At 33.0% G+C, this 22,257-nt stretch overlaps 1 pseudogene; it reads left to right on the top strand.

Annotated features, from left to right (window-relative positions):
- The first annotated feature begins 1,256 nt into the window (after nucleotides 1–1,256).
- On the top strand, nucleotides 1,257–21,973 carry LOC128187026 (uncharacterized; annotated as a pseudogene).
- Nucleotides 21,974–22,257: the final 284 nt, after the last annotated feature.

The following is a 22,257-nucleotide window of genomic DNA, read 5'->3' as shown; positions in this document are numbered from 1 at the left end:
TTTTGCCAGAGTAACTGAAAAGGAGAGTTGATTAAAATCAACTACCAAAAACTACAAACATCAACTTGAATGTATCATAATAAACACATCTAAATATTTACATGTGTAACCTCCATCCCAAACAGCTATTTCGTTACTTAGTTGCACAAAAGAAGATATACATGTAAACATGTTTTTATCTTATACTGTTTCATGAAATTGTTGGAATTCGAACCATTCATCACACATATATTTCAACAAAATATGTAACATTCAGACTTAGAATTTTCTTTCTTATTAATTTGTTACATTTTATAATTAACGACACTTTTAATGGCAAATATGTATTGAATGTATCCCAGATTTGTGGGAGCGTTTGACATTCCTTGACAAATCTCCTTGACAAAATAAATATCTTGCATGTCTTTCCATATATTTTATGAACATCGATAAAATGTGTTACATGTTATTCATTTTATCTTGTTAATCAAAGGAAGCATTCATTTCACTCCACAAGGTTTTTTAAAATTAGATGTTCGACATTTATTATGCATTTTAAAGAACTCGATGACACTAAGCATAACGTTTTCAACAATGAATGAACTTTGTTTTTAATAAAGGAAACACTTTAATTTTTTCACAATTAGTTGTTTAAATTTTTCTATAAAACCAGACAAGGTAAAAGATGCATGTCTTCAAATTAAAAATAAAAAGAGTGATATTATCAATTTAAGAAAGATGTAAAAGTATATGTCTTCTTATTGTAATTAAATTATCTTTGTGGTTATTGTGAAAAAAAATCAATCATGAATTTGAGCATCACACACATGCCTTCAAATATAGTACCTCAAAAGTATAAAGTACGTTTAAATACCATATATATTATCATTACCCTTATGCACAAAAATACGTCTTATGCCGTTCATCTATAAAATAAATGTCTAAAGGAACACTTTTTAATGTGAAAAGATGAATTTTTCACTTTCACGTTATACATTAAAATAATTGCCAAAAGTATATCAATATACTTATTATAAGTAGTTATTTACAATTACAGAAAATTTACTTAATAAATGGATGGCATAAGACGTGTAATTATTATGTATTAGATTGTTTTTGTACTGGTCCCATTGTGGTGATGACGTTTATTTGGTCGCCAACGAGTGATCTTTGAAAAGAAACACCCCTCTTTAAATATATTGGCCAACTTGTATTTAAATCGACAGTTCTTTGCAAAAGGTGCACATTTAGCCCGAAGGCCAAAGACCAACATAAACATGATTTCCTGCAATGATAGGCGACGAATGAAAGTATTCAATATTGTGGTAATGATTATATGGTCCAGTCTTTTGTCCTATGTAGATGGTGAGTATAGTATGTTCTCTTATTTCTTTATCATAATGATTATTAATACAATATAGTGACACTGTCGTTTATCTAATTTACATTGATGGCTAAAATATTCGTTTTCGATGCTAAAAATCAAAATTATTTTAATGATTTTTTAAAATATGAAGTAATGAAACAATCAACAAGAACCGTAATGCGAAGAGGGGATAGCCTTTTACTTACCATGATTTATAATTACATAATTCATAAGAAGGCCAGGAATCCTCTCCTATTTTTTATTCATAATTAAGCAGCTGATACATGTATTAATACCAAAATCAATGTTATTGTTAATATATTGTCCCGATGCATTGGTAACGGAGAAAAAAAAATTAAATTCTTAAGTCAAGAAAGAAAAAAAAGAAAAGAAAATATTTGTATAAACATCCTTGTGTAATAAAAACCATTAAGTGAAGAGTTTGGCTCATGTAGACAGAAGTCCTCCGAAAGGAAGAATCACCATTACTTAAAACCTTGATTTATTTCTTAATAATAATTTTCACTTAGACTTTTTTAAAATCATCGTAAAAATCGAAGATCTTTTTTAAAAAAAAGTTTGCTGTAAAATTTATTTATGATAACCGGAAATGCAAACAGATTGATGTATAGACAAACGAAGGAACAGAACTATATAAAGTATTCTCCATTTACAGTAAAAGTGGGGGGGGGGGGCAATATATAACACTGAAACAAAATCCTTAATAATTTACATTAACTCTAGTCGAAAAAATATATTAAAAAAAAAAATTAAGTAAATGAAACAAACGAATAAAAATTTTGAAAGTGAAAATATAAATTATGTCCCGCAAGCATGGGTGATACTCCTAAGTTCTCGATTTCTGACATCAAGTTTCAATATTAATGTTGCTACGCTATCATATTTCGTATATTTTATTGCCTGACGTCATTACGTCAGGCATATCTAAGGTTTTAAAGTTGCATTCTTCGAAACAGTGCAGACAATGGGAGCAAGCAATATCATGATATTCACAAAAAAGATTAACTGATGCATGTTTAAGGCGCAGCATTTACATTCAGAATTGATGAAAATGATATATGGGATGTAATAAAAACAGCGAGCAAGAGTTTACAGGTAAAAGGGATGTTCACCATACAATGCACGTATGTAATCCTGATTTAAAAATAGATCAGCATTCCACCATTTTTAACGGTGGTTAAGGGGGGGGGGGGTCATCGCATCAAGTTGTAACATATTGTCTATTACAATGTCAGTAAGAATTGTTGTTAAATTATCATTATTTAAGAAAGTTATCTGTTTGGATTAAAACAAATAAAAATTTATACAGCTGGAGTTTTTACTGGAGGAACTAAATCGCCAAAGCGGGGTGTGACCGGATTTTCGTTTAGTTGGGCGATTTCATAAATCCTGAAAAGGGGTCATAATTCTCGTGCCTTACTAAATGTACATTACTACATTTAACAATTACGAATCAAGTGTGTTTGTTAATTCGATAGATTATATTACTCGTATACATGTATGTAGCTGTTACTAAACAAATGTCAAAAAAAATCATCTGACCCCCTCCCCATGGATCTCTGCCAATGGATGGGTTAATTTAAACAGTTGGATCAAGATCTCAGCCGTTGCATGAATGGTAAAGCAGGACTTCGCGCCATAATGTCTCATTCTTAGTTTTTGCGCGCCGTTTAGTGGACGAGTCCGTTGGGATCATGCGAATACCCCAAAGCGCACCTTGTGTTTACATCACAGGCATGTAGCATCGGGGGTTGGGGTAAGGGGGACTGCTTCCCGCTCCCACTTATTTTGCAACAGACACTTTTCGTAACTTTATATAATAAATGAAACTGGTTGGAGATTTTTAAAAATGCCCTTCAGTTGATTTTGCATCTTAATATAACAAATACAAATTTTAAAAAAAATGACTATTTAATCTCCAGCTTTTAAGCTTACACGCACTGATATGATATGTGTACATTCCTAAAAAATTGAATTGATAAAGTAATTGATTTTTGAGTGATATATATGTACATGTTCAGCAGCGAAAATTAAAATTCATTTCTGATAAGATAGCCTAATTGATACATGCATGCATCTATTAAATAAATTTGTTTAGTCAGGCAAGGTTTTTGGAAAGCAATTGTACAAAAGTATGCTCAAATCTAAACTACATTTAATCAAGTAGGTACAAAGACAGAACACCGAGCCCGATATACACTGTACATAAAATCGTAGCATGTGCTAACTCAGTAATGCAATTCACAGCCAAGTTGGACACAGATTAACTCGTTTGCATGTTAACTCATAAAATGTCAACATGTTACAATACGTGAAATTCAAGGTTGACTCGATTATTAAATAACAGGTTATTTTTTCCTTAACCTCCTGTAGCTATAGTTTTATCCTGACGTGTCAATCTTCAACACGTTAAAAAGATTAAAAACATGAATAACGATACATTTTCTTCTCAGAAATAATACCATCACAAAATATTTTTGCACCGTTTAGTCTATACCATTAGATTTTATAAACTTTTATACTTTGAATCTGATTCAAAAACTGCATTTGTAAACTGGCGGTCATTGCTTTTAAAAAAAAGCATAGGAAAATACACCTCACCTAACAGCCAGGTTAGAGAATTATTTCTTTTGATCATGGCAAGCCCTCGACTTTACATACATTTCGTTAATTGGGCTTAAGACACCCCCCCCCCCTCCAAAAAACCCCAGCAGGTAAGCGGCATAAATCTCAAGACAGTATGCGAACGAAGATGTAGTCATCATAAAAAATGACATGAGAAGTATCGGAACCATATCATGACAAATGAAATTATTTAACTTTTTTTAGGATCGTGTGCCTCAAAAGGGGACATCGTTTTTCTTCTTGATGACGAACCTAGCAGCATTGGCCAACACAATTTCGAGCGGATCAAATCTTTTGTAAGCACCATTGTCGGCCAATTCAGTGTTGGAAGCGATACAAATCAGTTTAGCGTGGTAAATTTTGAATCGTCTGCAAGAGAAATCTTTCCCTTGAACCGATATCAAACTGTGTCAAGTATTCAGTCAGCTATTGCTAGCATCAGTTTCTTCGATCAATATTTTAGTGGAACAAGCATAGGTAGTGCTCTTGACTATGCCCGAATGTACTCTTTTACAACAACTAGAGGTGCAAGATCGGATGCAGTAAAGATAGCAGTTTTAATCACAGATGGCCAAAGCCCTCTTACTGACGAGGCCGAACGTCTAAAAGCAATGGGAGTCACCATCTTCTGCGTCGGTGTTGGGACAGGTGTAGATTTCCAGGTGCTTCGCTCAGTGGCTACACACAACGACTACACATATTTGACCACATTTCACGTGCTCAATCTCATAGCGGAGGAATTATCCAATAGGACGTGTGCAGATGGTATCAATTTGTTTTTCTTAAGTTGAATTTTGAAAACCAAATTAAAAAGGAAAACAAAATATTATATACAGTAAAAAAATATATATTTTATTTACAATTTATTTTGTAGATATCAATGATTGTCTTGGGGAACCTTGTCTAAATGGGGGAACTTGTGAAGACCAGTTTGGAAAATACGTGTGTCATTGTCCAGGAGGGATTACAGACCCCATCTGTTACGTGCCAGGTAAAAAAGTTCATTAACTGATCACGTTCCCTTTTTAAAAAGGCAAAGCCAAGTGTTTTTCGTCTACTTTATGAATTCATACTTTATAATAATTACAGGTATTATTCTATTTATTGTGTTACAACGCACTTTGAACTAGATATGTTTGTGAAAAACTTATGCCCCCCTCCCTTGAAAACATCCACAAATAAAATGAACGTAAACTGCAAATCTTTGGAATTTTTGTCAGTCCAAGGGGCATAACTGTCGGAGATTGCTCTATCATACCCAAAATCAAACTTGACCTAGATATTATTTAGATAAACCTGCATACCAAATTTCATATAATATGTGCACCCTCTGCGAAAAAAATGAGCAGACACTGCAAATAACTCGAATTTGCTACGTCAAAACGCCATAACTCTGTCGAAAATTGCTCGATCGAACCCAATATCAAACTTGACCAAGAACAATGTTTGAATTTATGCACACGTACCTCTGGTATATGTTCAACTGATCTGCAAAAGAACAATTTCCTATCTTGAAAACTGTAAGAGGAGTTATCCATACAATGAGGATACCCTTTTGGCAGCCGCCCCGACATTTTCACCATTTTAATAACCGTATTTTTCCGTTTGAAAACCCGGTTAATAAAATCAACTCCCGCCAGCTCTTCACTACTTTGATTAAAATTATCAGTAAAACATTTCTCGAGATACCCAACGTAATCTAAAGTATATAACATTGAGGATTTTCTTCTGGAACTCGAGTTTGGTATCTAGTCGCGAGTTTTTGAGATAAACAGCGAGAGTTTACTTTATCTAAGGAGGGTAAGGACTCTCCAACATGGCGGACACGGATGCACCAGACGACTTCAAGATTTTAAATTTACGTATTATATCGTTGAGTACGTAAGTAATTATAAAAAAAACCCACATATGTTGTACATAGTTAAAGGGTACCTGCAGCCCAGCCGATGTGAAACATATGTTAAAGAGTTTATTTACCAAAATTTAATGCAAAAAACCGCATCGAAATCGGTGCAAAAATAATGAAGTTACGCCCCTTCAAAGTGGCTATTTTTACCTGCTTTGGGAAATCTAATCAAGAGAAAACAGAATTAGGCGATAACGAGGCTTCAGCGGAAGTGACGTCACGAGGTCAACACGACGGAAATTTCCTTACAAAGCTATACAAATTAAATTCGATTTTTCAGCCAAAATGATTGATATAGGTCTGACGTTTTGACGTATTTTGTTAATTTAAGTATTGTAGATCTAGAAATTTGTATCCGTTATTATTTTATTACAATCTGATTTCTTTTTAAAGGATTTTAAAATTTGTTATTCTCGTCGCCTTTTTACCGATGAATACGATATCTTAAAACGCTTACATGGGCAAATTTATGTTCATTATTCAATTTATTGATTACATAATATCCTTTCACACACGAGTGATCCGAGATAATGACACAGGTAAACAGGTAAACTAACGAAGCCACTGCTCCAGACACACGTGTATCTGGGGTATGTATACACAAGGTACACGAGTCTGGTGAACAAAGAGAGGGTTTCACACCTCTAGACTGGTAAATTGATTTGTGTATAATTAGCTACTCAATTGTTAAAAGATAAAACAGAAAAATAAATTAGACTGTGTAAAATCAAGCATTCGTCAGCTAAAACGTGTATAGTCCGACAATCAGTGATTAAAGAAGCATGCATGATACTATTGAATAGTAAATCTAATGTTCGAAGTAAATGCCTTTATTGTTACTTATCTTATCACTTAAATAATGACAAAAATTTACAATTCTGCAATTGAAACCTTTTTTATGTGATCAAGTAATTATTTCGGATTTATAATTTGTTATTTAATAAAGTGCAACTTTTTTTCGAGCGCTATGGTCAGCAATTAAACGCTTTATAACTCCGTATAGCTTAAATTGTAATACTGACAACGAATCATTATGAAATCTAAATAAACTGGAACATTTTGACAAAGGATGTAAATAAATGTAAAATTAAATTCCATTATCGTTTTTTTTAAAGAATACGAGACAGACATAATCATGCATGCAGCCATCTTGGACTTTCGCCTTGATCCGTTTATAATCCCGTGTTTGTTTGTTAAAGAATGCATACTTTTTTGATTGTTATTGGTCCGATATCAATATTATTGAATAATCGGGCGACATCATTTGTAATGTTATGCCTTATACGAGGAATAGACCCCGAGTTACCTTTTACGAAATATCATTATGTATCATCAATATTATTATTATAATCAGTTAATAATGTCACTGAGAAATCATTCGAAAGAATGACAATATTAACAAAATATGTTTCGTATAACAATAATGCTTTGATTAATTGTCATTTTGCTACATATGGTGTGCATTTATATGTAAAATGTGTTACACATTTGACGAAATTCATGAAGCAAACAATTGTCCAAATTCGGCATTTTTGTTCGATAAAATACGGGTTAAACTCAAACGACAGTATAATTAGTCATCCAGGGTTGATACGGAAACAAAATAACAGAAAAAAATGTTCATATATCGATTAAACAATGCAAGAAAACGAACAGTTTTCATACGATATTCCTGTTTCTCATACAGCGGCGTTGACCCCGTGACGTCACAGTTCATCTCGCGCCAAAACGGCTTGATTCAAAACTCGTTCAGGTGTGAAATCGGGTTTTCCCCAAATATCTCGAAAACTACTTATGCGATCGATGTAAAATTTTCAGGATGATGTTTTTACAGATAGATCTCCATTATATCAAAAATTGACCGGCACTGCAGGTACCCTTTAAAGAAAAATTGAAACAAATAATTATTTTATATTTTACTATTTGTTTGTTTTACAACGAATTCTATCTAAACGTCTTTCAAAAACAGTGTACAGATACCGAGTAAGGTATGATGTTTCTATTTTCGATTTATATAAAAGTTATTGATTCTTATAAAAATTGTAAGAACTCTTTATAACAAAATTAATTTTAAATTTAACTTATTATTTTTTTATTTTAATGATTAAAGTTAAGTTCATTACCGACACCTGATGTTCCTTTTTTAAAATGTACAAATGGGGAACACAACTTTCAAATGCTAGTGTAAACACAACAATCTGAAGTATTATATAATTTTATTTGATGTTTTTAAGGAAAAATTAATGAAAAAGTACATACACATCTCATTTTTATTCGAAATTTAAATATTCAAATTTACGGTGCATAATGTTATTGACAACCTCCATTTTGGAGAGTACATAGAGTTGATTTTTCCGTTCGTCCTGATTTGTGCATGAGCATCAAGAGGTGGGTATATAGAGTGAAAACTCGAGTTCCAAAAGAAAACGCTCTTAATGAACTTGTACACAACAAACAAAATGTGGTAATTATGGATGCCTGCTTAGCAGTGATCTTGTTTTGCAATGTATTGTACCCGCTTTTCAAAATTTCCAATTTTAGTAGTCAATGTGTAATGTATTTCTTCATACAACATACTAAGATATATAGATATACCCATGTTAAAAAATCAACTTTAAGACGACATATTCGAAGTCGCATATCTTTATGTAACTTCAGATGTAAGCCGTTCGTCTTCTTGATCTCCTTGAGGTTCAACTCAACTTAGGAATCACCAAGTCCAATTGTTGTTTATCAAGCAGTTACAACATCAATTAAAAGCAGTCCAAATCAAAGATCTCTTATTCAAAATCTAAATCAAAATCCCCAATTTCACATCCAAATTGATACTAAAAAAATTCTGAGCCTTTTTTAAATAATTAAGTTCTATCAAAAAATCTCAAATAGAATTATAAACCCCAAAATAAGAAATTCTATCAAACATCATTTTACAGGGGACTATATCATTTCACTTATGACAGTTCGGCCCATCTACGATGACCATAAGTGAAAATTTAGTGTTCAAATTCCAGAGTTATATTTTTTTTTCTAAATATTAAAGAAACAAAACTGTCAGAACTGTTTATCTAAGAGTATGAATGCAGGTTTTGAGTCTCCGAGTCCCGGGTCTCTGAGTCCCCCACCAGGGTATGAGACATCGCTTACGCATAATACTTTCGTTCTTACGTGGCTTTAAGGTGCAAAGGTTAAATAGATGGAAAAAGCAACACATTGCTAACTTGCTTTATGGGCCTTCATTGCAGACACAGGATCGCCAATAATGACAATTTGTTGATAACTTGTATTTTTAATTTGGGTTTTACTGTGCCCGAATTGTGTACTTGATTTAATAACAACATTTAAGACTAAGATTGTTGAGATGCAGGCTTTGAGTCTCCTGAGTATGGCGCATTGCTTAAGTACAATATTAAAAGGTCATATATAAAAGTTTACATGAGTTCATGGTTCAAAAGGTTACAAAGAATATATAAAACATGCGAAACATAACTCAGTATAGAGTACAAGACCTATCTATGCAGACACAGACTCTTCAAACTTATTTATAAACTCCCAATTTGGACATTATTGTACCTGGTTGTACAACATCATTCAGGAATACTACGCAGTGCTACAAAGGTCAACAATTTCATTCTGTTATTTATCCTTACCACTTTTCATTGCGCAGAATCTTACCAAATATAAGTATCATAGTGACCAATTTGTAATAACTATACCAACAAATCAAGGTCAAAGCATGGCTATCTGGTTACACAGACACAAACCAAGAGTTCAAAATCATTGTGTGGTGATTTAATATCGTTTTAACCGGGCTCTGCTGAAAGTCCTGGCCGTAGGCAGACAAATTGCCAATGTAACTATAAATAGCTTCAAAAAAGTAACTTTAAAAGTAAACATAAAACCAAACAGCGTCAAAGTAAAAGCTTCCGCAATACCAGATAGTTACACAAAGAGCCACGTTTTGTCAAAAGTGTTGGCATTTCATTCTTTTTAAAAAAAATTGACAGAATTATCCATCTTTTAAAATTTTCTTATTAATAACGTGTTTTAAAAACAAGACTATGCATTTTTGACACATACAATGCGAATGAATTTTCCACAATACTACACAATATGCATAAAGACACACCAAAAAGAGCCCGGCTTTCAATACTTTGATTCGTATCAGCTCCCCTTAGCTGAAAACTTATTTGTCTGTCTCTCTGGCCGTCTAAATTTTTCATGTTTTCTAAATTGTTTTACCAGAATTGGTAGGCCAATTTTAATTATTAAACTAGACACAAAGTAATCGTAGAAGAAGCGTATTCAATTTTTTTTTTAAATGAAAGGACATACCCTCTTTCGAGGGGAGATAATTATGAATCATTGAGGACTTGTTGGCATTTTTGAAAAGTCTTCTTCTAGAAGTGTCAAATCATTAATCTCAAAAGTAGGATTAAGTGGAATTTGACGTTGAATTTTAAAATAGAATTTTAGAGAGAATTTTAAGAAATCTTTCATTAAACGTAAATAATGAAGGGGCTTGACGTTTATATGTGTAGAAATTCGAAAAAAAATTCAAGGTTTACTGTACTACCTTTCCAATGTGTTTTTATTTAATGGCATAAAACAGAAATGCTTACTTTTGCATATTACTGCTTAGGCGATGTGGAATTAAGGCCGCTTGTACCTCAGATGGAATTATCTAACTTAAAAGGGGACAAAACTATGTTGTACAATAAATCAAATAATCATCAACTGCTACATTGTTTATTTGTAAAGCATATTTGTTTTCCCTGGAACAATGAATAAATAAAACAAATCGATCGATTAATTTAAATTTCCGCCATTATGGGAGCTGCCATTGAAAATTAATCTATGACGTCATACCATCTATTCCGGTTTGTTTAATCAACATAGCGTCAGTATTAGCAAGTCATGATATTTGATCTAAACGGCAAACTATGGAAATTTTGAAACCGTATCAATTTGAGACCGTTCTTTTGTATTTGACATTCCTCTAAATTGCAAACCAACCTCAAACGGAGCATGAACGTTGAAATCTCAAATCGGAGATTAGTGTTCGAGGAATCTCCGTGTAGTTTTGGCAATTGTCAACGGATGCAAAGTTTCGTAACAATCAAAGAAAATGTCTCGACATAATTAGTACAGTCATTTCAAGCATATCTTTTACAACATACACCATAGCATAGTACTGAAACCTCATAGCATAGCATACAATCTCATAGATTCTTATTCGTCATATCATACCATAGCATAACATAGAACATGGTTTTAACTCGGTTTAAAATGCTTTTATTAAAAAAGAATAAATGTTCACATTGCAGATTAGTGGGTAACTTTTGCTTCTAATAGTTTTACTTTTAAATGTTTAAAACTCTTCCGTGTAAGGAGGCGTTTTTGTTGGAATGTCATACCATACCATACCATATCATTGAACCCTTCAATATAATTCCTCATAGGATAGCATACAAATCTCATTACACGGCATTGAAATCTCATAGTATATCACTTAAATCGCATACCATAGCATAGCATAATATTGTAAAAGTAGAGAATGTATTTTAAACACCCCAATTACAATTATAACCTTCTTATTTAGTTAGCGGAGAGCTTGACTTAAAATAAAAGTATTTCTCGAGATCTTTTACAACATTGAATAACAGCAGATTAATAGATGTTAATTATTTAACAAAAATGCATATATTTATGAATACATATATATTTATTCTTTAGATTGACTTGTGAGCCTAAACATTGTCAATTTTGGTTCGTCGGATATTTGAATAGCAGAAAAAGGCATAACTCGGTGTTTTTTTATTGTATATATTCAGCAGGTTTAAGTGCACTGTGTACATTGTACATGTAAACCAAACTGGAATAGATGGAGTAAAGTTAAAAAGGTTATTGTTTTAGTTTAAATACAAAAGAGTTCTACGTCTTGTCAACCTCGAGTAAATGCGATTTCTCTAACTTCAGTCGTGCATTAAAGCTAAATTATGTAGTTAATCTTCAAAACAGCATTTAAACCATACATTTGTAATTTAAACCACTTCATTGTATAATTATGACCCTCTTCGAAGACGGGAGAGCATATTGCTTTGATGTTGTCTGTCGGTCGGTCCACCAACAGTTTCCGTTCATTTTCTTCGCAAAGGATGCCTATATTGAAATGAAATTTCGTATACAGGTTTATCATAATAATATCTAGATCAAGTTCAATTTTGGGAACGATCGCATCAGAGTTGTGCCCCTTGGACGTAGAAAAATTCCATTCCTTGCAGTTTCCGTTCATTTTCTTCGCACAGAATGCACATAATTAAAAAATGAAATTTGGTATACAGGTATATCATAATATCTAAGACAAATATAATTTTGGGTACGATTAAGAATTTTTTGACAAAGTTGTGCCCCTTGGACGTAGAAAAATTCTAATTATTTGCAGTTTCCGTTCATTTTCTTCGCAAAGAATGCACATATTGAAATGAAATTGAATATACAGGTTTATTATAATAATATCTAGGTCAGGTTCCATTTTGGATAAGATGGAGCAATTTTCAACAGAGTTGTGCCCCTTGGGCGTAGAAATATTTCAATTATTTGCTGTTTCCGTTCATTTTCTTCGCATAGGATGCACATTATGAAATGAAATTTGGTATACAGGTATATCATAATAATATCTAGGTCAAATTTAATTTTCGGTGCAATCAAACATTCTTTGACAGAGTTATTTGCCTTGGAATTTTATTTATATGTAGGTTCCGTTCATTTTTTTCGCAGATGTTTCTAAGGGAGGGGGGCATACGTGTTTTACAAACATCTCTTTTTAAAATATGTTTTTTTTTTACTTTCCTTTTCCTTTGAATCGGCATTTGCAGATCAAAAACGTATTTCAACGCTTGATAAAGACGTTATGATATTTTGTCATCGAATCAGTCTATATATAGTCTCATACATGTAACTGCAACAGTATTCATGTGCATATACATTTCTCGCAAACGCGCGTTACTCAATATGTGTGTGTGTACCGCTGCAGTAATGATGCTACATACTTCGTAAAATGATGATTTAATGCTTAAATGACTTTTTTTCAGACTCTTTTTAGTATGGTTTGGAGAGTTATTTGCTGTATGTAGCTTCACATTTTAAAATCACAGATAAAGTTTTAGTTTTCTAAATTTGAAGATGGGGGAATAAGATGGCACAAATGTCCATTCGGTTTAGTAGTGAAATACAATTTTAAATTTATTTTTCCCCAATTAAATCTATTCAAATATATTATAATACAACTTTGCAAAAGCAAATTTCTAACTATAGTCAGTTTTTAATATATTTAACAAAAAATAAGAAAAACTAGATTGTTCTCGTTGCGAGCAACGAGTGGGTCTTCCGTCCGATTTTTGAGTAGAAAAGACGACTTTTAACACGAAGTTGTTAATCTATGCAAAACATTAAGAAAAAAAAATGTCGGCACTCGGGGCTTGAACCCGGGTCGCCTGAGCCATGTCCACAGCTACAAATGTACTCGGGCTCTCGCTTCAGGACTTTGACGCTTAATTTCTCGAGAACGCCTAGATCGATTTTAAAACAAATTACATATTTTGAATCAGTAAGAGGGTCACTACCAACCGTTAAAATATAAAAAAGAAATATTAAAAAATAAAAAAGTCGAAAAATTAAATTTTTAAAATTTTCTTCCTATGACGAAAGGAAGTGACGGCATACATTTTCTTGAGTGTGTCGCACCAGAAATACAGTAGGTCTATCATCTCTGAAAATTTCAGCCTTATATCTTTACTCATTTTTGAAAAACCTGTCATCAAATCTCACTTTTAAAAATCGTAAAATGACGATAACTTCCGAACGGAAGTGAATCTAAAAAGAATTCCGGCGGTACAAACTTTAGACGGCGGGGCATCTTTACTGAAAATTTAAAGGAAATCGAACGAGTAATCGCCGAGAAATCTTCTGCACGAAATGTGTAAGGAAAAAAAAACGAATAATAATAATAACTAGAGCAAAGCTCGTTGCAAAGCAACGAGTGGATCTTCCGTTAATGTCGGAAGTAAAGCTGGAAGTTCCTGTAAGAAGCAGAGCTCTTTAACCAATAACAAGAGTAACTAAGATAAAAGGATGAAAATATCGAATTATTCCCGGTACGACTTAACAAAATCCGAATGATTTTAAGTACGAATTAACAAAACCCTTTCTGATTTCAAGATCGACTTAACAAAAAGATCCGAATGCGTTCAAGGACGACTTAACATTTATTTTTGGTACGAGTTAATTTTACTTTGAACATTACACTATTTTTTAAACCAAGGACGCGGAATCAAAATTTCCGGAAAAATCAATTTTTAAACTCCGTTTAAGACCCTAATAATAATAGAATTGAAAAAGAAACCGAAGAATAATAGAAGGGTCTTCCGCTGAAGACGGAAGACAATATTGTCGGAAAATTTGGTGGTATCGAACCTGTAACATAAAAACCCTAGATATATACGGTTAGCTTATGCCAGGTACTCTAACCACTGAGCCATTTCAGACACAATAAAGGCGGCTTTCTTAATATTATGTGTAGCTAAGGTCACGAATTACCGGACTTGTATTATTTTTCAATACGTTCAGTTGTTGGGATACAAAATGATATTTTTAATGTATAGTGGGTCATCTCTCCACGTTTTTGTTGATTGAAATCTGTTTGTTTTCCATTAGACCTTAATTGGACTATGAGAAAAATATGGAGCACAGACCCAACCTATAAAAGAAAATGCCTTGAAGTTCTAAAAAATGACAATATTTGCAGGTTTTGATACGTATACGCCTGTTTGAGTCAACATATTCCGAGTATTGAACATACTTACAGGTTACAAATCAATGATTCGTTAAATATATATTGTTTTAAATTATTTAAAAAAAAACCATTAGATTTGTTGATACTTTAATTTTTTGGTCGCCTGTCCGACCGTGTATGGGCATTTTACACGCCTTATCCACCCATCTTCAAATTTGTTTTCTAATGATTAATGATAAGATCATGAAATAAGTTACTATGATTTTAATACAGAATTGTAGTGTTTGATATCTCTATTGATTATGGGGTAGGTTATGAGTCATATATTCGTTTAACAAACTGCTACACTTTTGTAACTGCAGGTTTGCCCGATGTAAGGCTAGGGCCTCATAGTAGTGTTCAACATTCGCCAGGGTCTACAGCTAAACTTGATTGTCACGTCTCAAGTCCAACGAGCTACTCCATCACCTGGTTATACCAGAAAAATGGTGTCACATCAGTGGTAAACACTGGAGATACTTCGAATTACAGCGCTAGCGGTACCACCTATCTGACCATAAAGAACTTTCAAGTAACGGATGTAGGAAACTACAGATGTCAGGCGCAAAATACGGCAGGAATTGGCCAGAGTGCAACTATGATACATCTGGATCTGAGGCCAGGTTTAAAGAACAGAGATTTTTTTTAAAATGTTAACACATAGAATGTAGAAGTCTGAATAGCAACAAATAATTTCCATATAAAGATTTAGGTGCAGTTTCAGTCATATTTTGCTATATATGAAAGTGTTTTTAAAAATATCACAAAAATTGAAATGAAACATTTATTTTCATAAGAGAACCTAGAAATAAAGAATATATAACAGATATAAGAGTTACCTAATTAGACAATGTGAAAATAAGTTAACGTCATTATCCTTTCTTTTGAAAACATGATAAAAGTGTATAACTTGGTACTATATATGCACGCATATTCAAGATGGTGTATTTCATAGAAAAAAAATGATATTTTAAACAACTTTGGAATTTATGGCTGATATTAAAAGACAATATATCTTCTTCTTTGATCGCGGCTTCACTTGGAAAGATGTTCCAATATATTATATAAATTTCTTAACTTTGTTGAACAGGTTATCCAAATTTGGTACCGATGGGATCTTACACATATTCTGTAAATGCGAGCAACAACGTGACATTGCCATGCAATTTTTCGGCATCATACCCACCAGTAGTAATGGTGAAATGGTATTCATATACATATCATCTTCATATCAACCAGTATGTCTGGGAAATATATAGGGGGGACTCCACAGAACCCCTCCCTTACTATCAAAGACGTCCAGGCAGCCGATATGGGAAGGTACCAGTGCTACGTCTCCAATTCGCACGGAACAAGGATGACAGCATCTATACATTTAGTTGTGTATTATGAAGGTATCGTTGTACAAATGTAACAACAAGGCCCAGAGCAGCTATACATTTAGTTGTGTATGCTAATGAAGGTATCGTTGTACAAATGTAAAATGTAGGGCCTCCGTGCTGAAAAATACGAAAAGTATACTTAAGGTCACACTTATTTGATTTCTTGATCGCTGGATCCGTGCGGACGTACGTAAGGGCTTTTAAAACAATAATATTAATTAAAAAAAATTCCTCACCCAGAATTTTAGTACCGTTTTCGCTTCATTTTGGTTCTCTTTTTTTTGGTCATGAGTGTGCTTTTTTATTTTGGTCATACCAATAAATTCCTGGTAGATTGTAAGCAAGGTTTACAAGTAAATAATGCCCGATGTGTGAATAAAATTGACGATCAGGAGGGTCTGATACAAGGGCGAATACAGTCACCGTTTTACATGTATACCAACGGAAAAAATGACATTTTAAAAATAAAATGTAATCGCTTGCCCTTTTTTTTACGTCGCCCAAAAATTTTCAAATTTCCTTTTTTAAACTCTAAAATTAAATAATCACCCGCTCGCCCAAATATTTTTTTGGCATAGAATCCGAAGACCAAGAAATCAACTTTGTGTGGCCTAAGAGTATTAAAGTTGAAACGTAACAAAAGTTGCTTATTGTAATATATACATTTATGCATATTACCTTTTAGATCAGTAAATTGATGGGAAAAAATTAGAATTAAATATTACATATCTAAAATAGATATAATTTGGTTGTTTGGAGATATCATGTAGAGAAGTGTCAGGAAGTTGCATTTATAATTTAAACCAGCGCATCTTTGTGTGCGCCTCAATTTATTATATTTTCAATGTCATAAAACGTACCTCTAAGAACTGTCAATCGAATTTACGGTCTAGGATTTATCAAACTGAAATAATTTATTCTTTGGCATTAGATTGTGACAAGCTGAGCTGTGGAGTTCTCAGAGAATGCCTTTTAATGAACAACAAACCTACCTGTTCTGTGTCGACCTGGAAAGCGGCAGCTGTGGCGGTAGCAGGCATTGTGGGCGCCGCTGCAGGAGTTGCCGCCTTTAAATTACTGACTAGAAAGTAAGTCCCCTAAAAATTTTTTTTAAGTTTTGGTTTTCTATTTTCACTGACTTATTAGTAACTGATGCCTTGTTATTGCATGTCGGTTAAAAACCAGACTTTATTCACAACAGAAAATTTCTTGACGAAAATAAAAAAAATCTGATGAAATCCCTTGTAAAAATGTTAATTTGTAAATGTCTTATAAACCGTTTAATAATTTTGATTAAATCGATGCAGTGAAAAAACGGTTATATGCATGAAAAAAATCTTATTAGCATTTTACTATGGCCAACACATGTAAAAGGCTCTAGACTTAGATGATATTAAAAAGCTTTTTGACTCAATTTTTAAACGACTTGAAACACTTAGTTTACCTATTAGTCTTCGTCTGTCATCGTGCGTCCTCTGTCATCAGCCTCCCGTTAACAATTTTACAATGGGCGCGCTTTATTTTCCAAAAAGGTGTACAGCGTGTACACTTTTGTAAATCAAGTGCAGTGGAGTAGCGGTTTGGTTTGCACTTTTCTACATCGAGTCAGGGGCATGTGTTGTTAGGTGAAACCAATATGGCGGACAAATGTTTTGATTAGAAACTTGAGAAATGATTTAAAGTAATATTACGGATTGGAAGTTGCAATTAAGTTGTCTTTTGTATGAAAGCAATTAAATTTAAATGCCTTTATTTTATTGCATATATATGAGAAAAAAGCCTTGCATTGTCGCTGAACAACAGATTGTCTGTTAAAGCTATACACGCTATAATTTACGTCAATTTTGAATGACAGTGAAAACGCATGTGTTTGTCTACTTATAAAAGTTATCCTTAGTCTGTAAATTACAAGGGTGAATTCCATCTCGTTTCAAAGATATAGATTTTTAATTGTTAATTTTCCTGCCAGAAAATAGGCTTTTCAGGAATATTGATGAAGGAAGAGCAAACCGACCTCATTGCGCATGTCCGCGGAGAACTAGGTGGTCGTTATTGTTTGCCTAATTAAATATCCAACTTGATTTTTAATATGCTTAACAGTTGTTAATTTGAAATACATACATGTGTAATGAGTAAAATACGTTTGTCATTCACGATACCCTTACTTCTGCATTAACACTTATATAATCTATAAATAGCACATAGGGGAAAACACAGGTCTACGTCATTTTTTTTAAAGGAAGTATTCGATATCTACTCACAGGCTTGTATTTTTTTCTTTTGTTTGTACTCGTATATCGGATAAATTTATGCTGTTCTAAAAAAATCCTTTCCTTTGTGAAACTATTACAATTATGAAGATGTTGACCCTTCACCAGTTTTGGTATGATAGGCTAAATTTAGCTGTCGATATCACGTGATAGATTGATATTCACGAGGAGGCATTACTTTCCTGGCAGGAAAATAAATATTTTTTATTGTTTAATATTTGATATATTTGTTACGTGATCAGATTGAGCATTATAATTAACAGAATAAAAGTAACTTTAATTAGTAATCAAACACATACATTTTCCCCTTTATTCAAAATTGACGCAAATTATAGCGTGTATAGTTTTAAAACAGCACCCCTTTCCGCCATATTTATTTATAACTTCTCTAGTACAAGTACACTACACCATTTAAGTGCACTTGATATACAAAACAAAATGTTTACACCAATGTACATCCAGTTAAGCTAAATCAAGGGCGCCCAGTGTTAACGTTTTCTTCAAACCTACAAGGTCAGTTGTGAATCGTGAAATTTATGACATTACAAAGCCTGGTTTCTCATGGGCGGGGCCTAATATGCAAAGAGGGCCAAATTTTTTAAAATATATTTCTTCTCCTTCCACCTGTGCTTTAAAAACTAATTGCATTGTTATGACGACAATGACACCTCCTACTGAAATTGTAAAAATATATGGCTCTTGGGTCAGGGGTTAAGGGTTTTGGTCCGAGCCAATTTGGCCATATAGTATCTCTACTTTCACAGGCGTTGAAGGTAACCTTAAGGTTTCTCCACCTTTGATATTTGTGTGGTTAAATCTGTGAAATATTTGTTTAAATTTGACGAATAATATGTAAACATTCAAATTGAACTTAGATATTGGTATGTTGCAAATATTTTATTCATGCTGTAGGAACTAACATGCAGGTACACTATCAAGGCAGTTATGGCGACGACTGCTCTCCAATCAAACATAATTTTTTTTTTACTGATTTCTATATAATAAAGCAATTTTATAAAGAAATTAATCGCAATCCTTTATTTGTGTATTTTAACATTTAAAGGCCATCTAAACTGGCCAGTTTGAAAACCATCACATTTAGAGTGAATTTTGATAAAATGTTTCAACCATGAATAAGTACAAAACGTCTCTAACTTTTAAAATTATGGTGCAAACTCACTGAAAACTGTCATCTTTTCCTATGTACGGTTTTATCTTTTTTTCATTGAATTCAGCGATTTCAACTCAAACTACCCTCTATAAATTGTTAAACATTAGTGTCATTTCACTTTTCATAGCTTAAAATGTATAAAACACATGTCAAGTTAAATTAAAAAATATTGGCGAAATCAAGCATCACATAACACTAATATTATAACCGATAACGGTAATATATTCCGTAATGCTCCCATAGACGACAATCGAAAGATCTTAATGCGATGTTATATGTTCATCATGTCCTCTTTTAAGGTCACCTGAGTCACTCTGGTGACCTATTGTCATTGATCTTCGTCCGTCGTTGTGCATCGTCCATTAAACTCCTTTTTGAAAAGATGTCAATTGTTACCATTTTTGGTGTAAAGCATCTCTATGGTAAGAAAAATGTAAATTGTGATATTCATTTATTTACATGTACCACCCGGGTATTTTGTAAGGTGGTGCCAGATATGCAATTTTTTAAAAACTCTTCTTTACTCCTGCACAGGTAGGAGAAAAACCAAAAACCGAGATTTTACTGTACCTGAATGTGGTGTAGCATAAATAGTGCTTTCTGTGTAGCAATTAGTGTAATAATAGAAATCGACAACTGATATGGCGGTAGTCAGAGTTAAAAGAAAAACAATTGTATTAATGAATAAAATGCAGACATATGATACTCCCTGGACATGACAATCTAAGAGCTATGGTACTCGGGTGGCCGTCAAATCCTGTTGACCTCTTGTTTAGTAAATAACGATTAGGTATCTCCCCCTCCCCTGAAATTGCATGTATACTATGCAAACTCATTAGAATAAAACCATTATAATAATTTATTCTAAGCAACTGATTCAAACACAGGAATTTGACGACCTATCTATCTTCCAAGGACTGGGCTAATAAATACATTTGTACACAACTTCTGACTATTCTATCAAAATACAAGTATCCAATCTTTTATCCATCATCGATTTATTTTGAAATAGATTCTGGCCGACGTTAGTCTGCTAAATTTTTGACACCATTTATTCTTAATTTTAAAGTGCATGACATGATTTATAAAAGTTTTATCCGCAAAAAGTTGTCTTATAAAACTTTAAAGCACTCTTTGCTTCTTATTTATAAACAACAGTATTTGTGTTGGTAGGGCAAGTAACACACAAAGTGTAAATGTGTGTAAAAAATTAAAACGACCGACTGGGTGATTAAAGTCGAATTCTCTAACTAGAATTTGATAATTTGTATTGCCACTAAACCTGTTGTTTATGTATGAGGAACACGATCAGAAAACAACATCATCTTTGTTAGTTCCTTTTTTGATAGTTATCTACAGGGATGTATACGAGTACTCGACCAATCATTCGATCAAGAGAATCTTCGACTCTAATTTTCTACATCGATTTTCCATTATATTTATGCTATGAATGATATTTGAAATATTTAAAAAAATCTTATTATGACTATGAAAATATTTGAAAACGCTTTTTCTCTCTCGGTCTTTTGGCTCCTACGATGAAGTTTAATCCATTGCGTTTTTTGGCAGAAGATATAAATTATTTGTGTCCAAGATCTCTTAATTTTTCGATCAAATTATTGCTTTGAATAATAGTACTTGAGCATATTTGTACTTAGGGAAATTGGCACCTATCGATCATGTAAATCATACGAAAACTACCGTACTTAGATAATAAGGTGGGGACTAAAATGTTTATTTGTATTATTTAAGACCCATGTCATTTGAAGTATAAGGTGCCAAACAAAAATAATAACTTTTCAGAAATTATTGTTAAAATTTGAGATGGAAATTCTACAAGCCCCATACGGATCCGAAACCATGACCTAGAGATATGTTGTTTACACTCTAACCCTAGAAGTTCAATGTCATTGGAATAAAAAGTACATAATTGGTTTATATCTTCCTTAAGTAAGAAACCTTGGAAGTTCCTTATAAAGGATATTACACTATTTTTTCTTCGTTAAAGATTGATTATAATTATAATTATAATGGCCTTAGGGCGTGTCACGACCCACGGTCATTTCTTGAAACTTAAGGTCATGGTTAAAAATGTATTATCTTCTTGCCGTATTTTGTAATAGAAAATGAATAGAAAAACTGCCTAATTCCTTCTAGTAAAATTGACATATTTGCTATGAAATTGTTTATACCAATCTCTTTTCTACATGACAGGGCAATACAGCCACAAAATGGGACCGGGAATTCCCAAGGATCCAATGCAAACTCAAAAAAAAAGAAACAATGATAACAACGACCATAACAGTGACGACAACAACAGTGATGACGCCAGAGAGAGTAACCATGACGACGACATGCCGGACCCTAACTACATCGGGGGATACCAGGGGTTCATCAACTCCATGCCTCCTCCCAGCATGTAGTTTAGTCGTGTCTGATTCGGCCATGGTCTAACTGGTCTTAAAACTCAAAAAGCCTACTTTTTACACTTGTACTTTATTCGGTGCGTGATTAAGATATCATTTATCTATTTAAGGTCTTCCGTTTCCAGCGGAAGACCTTATTGTTTTCGTACTGTTTCTTATTATTAAGGTCTTCCGTTTCCAACGGAAGACCTTATTGTTATTCTACGGTTTCTTTTTCCCTATTATTATTATTATTTTAATTTTTTTTCTTACAAATTTTGTGCACGCGATTTCTCAGAAAC

This window comes from Crassostrea angulata, chromosome 1 (genome assembly GCF_025612915.1).
Source record: "Crassostrea angulata isolate pt1a10 chromosome 1, ASM2561291v2, whole genome shotgun sequence".
NCBI lineage: Eukaryota > Metazoa > Mollusca > Bivalvia > Ostreida > Ostreidae > Magallana > Magallana angulata.
This window is presented reverse-complemented; position numbering and strand designations above follow the sequence as displayed.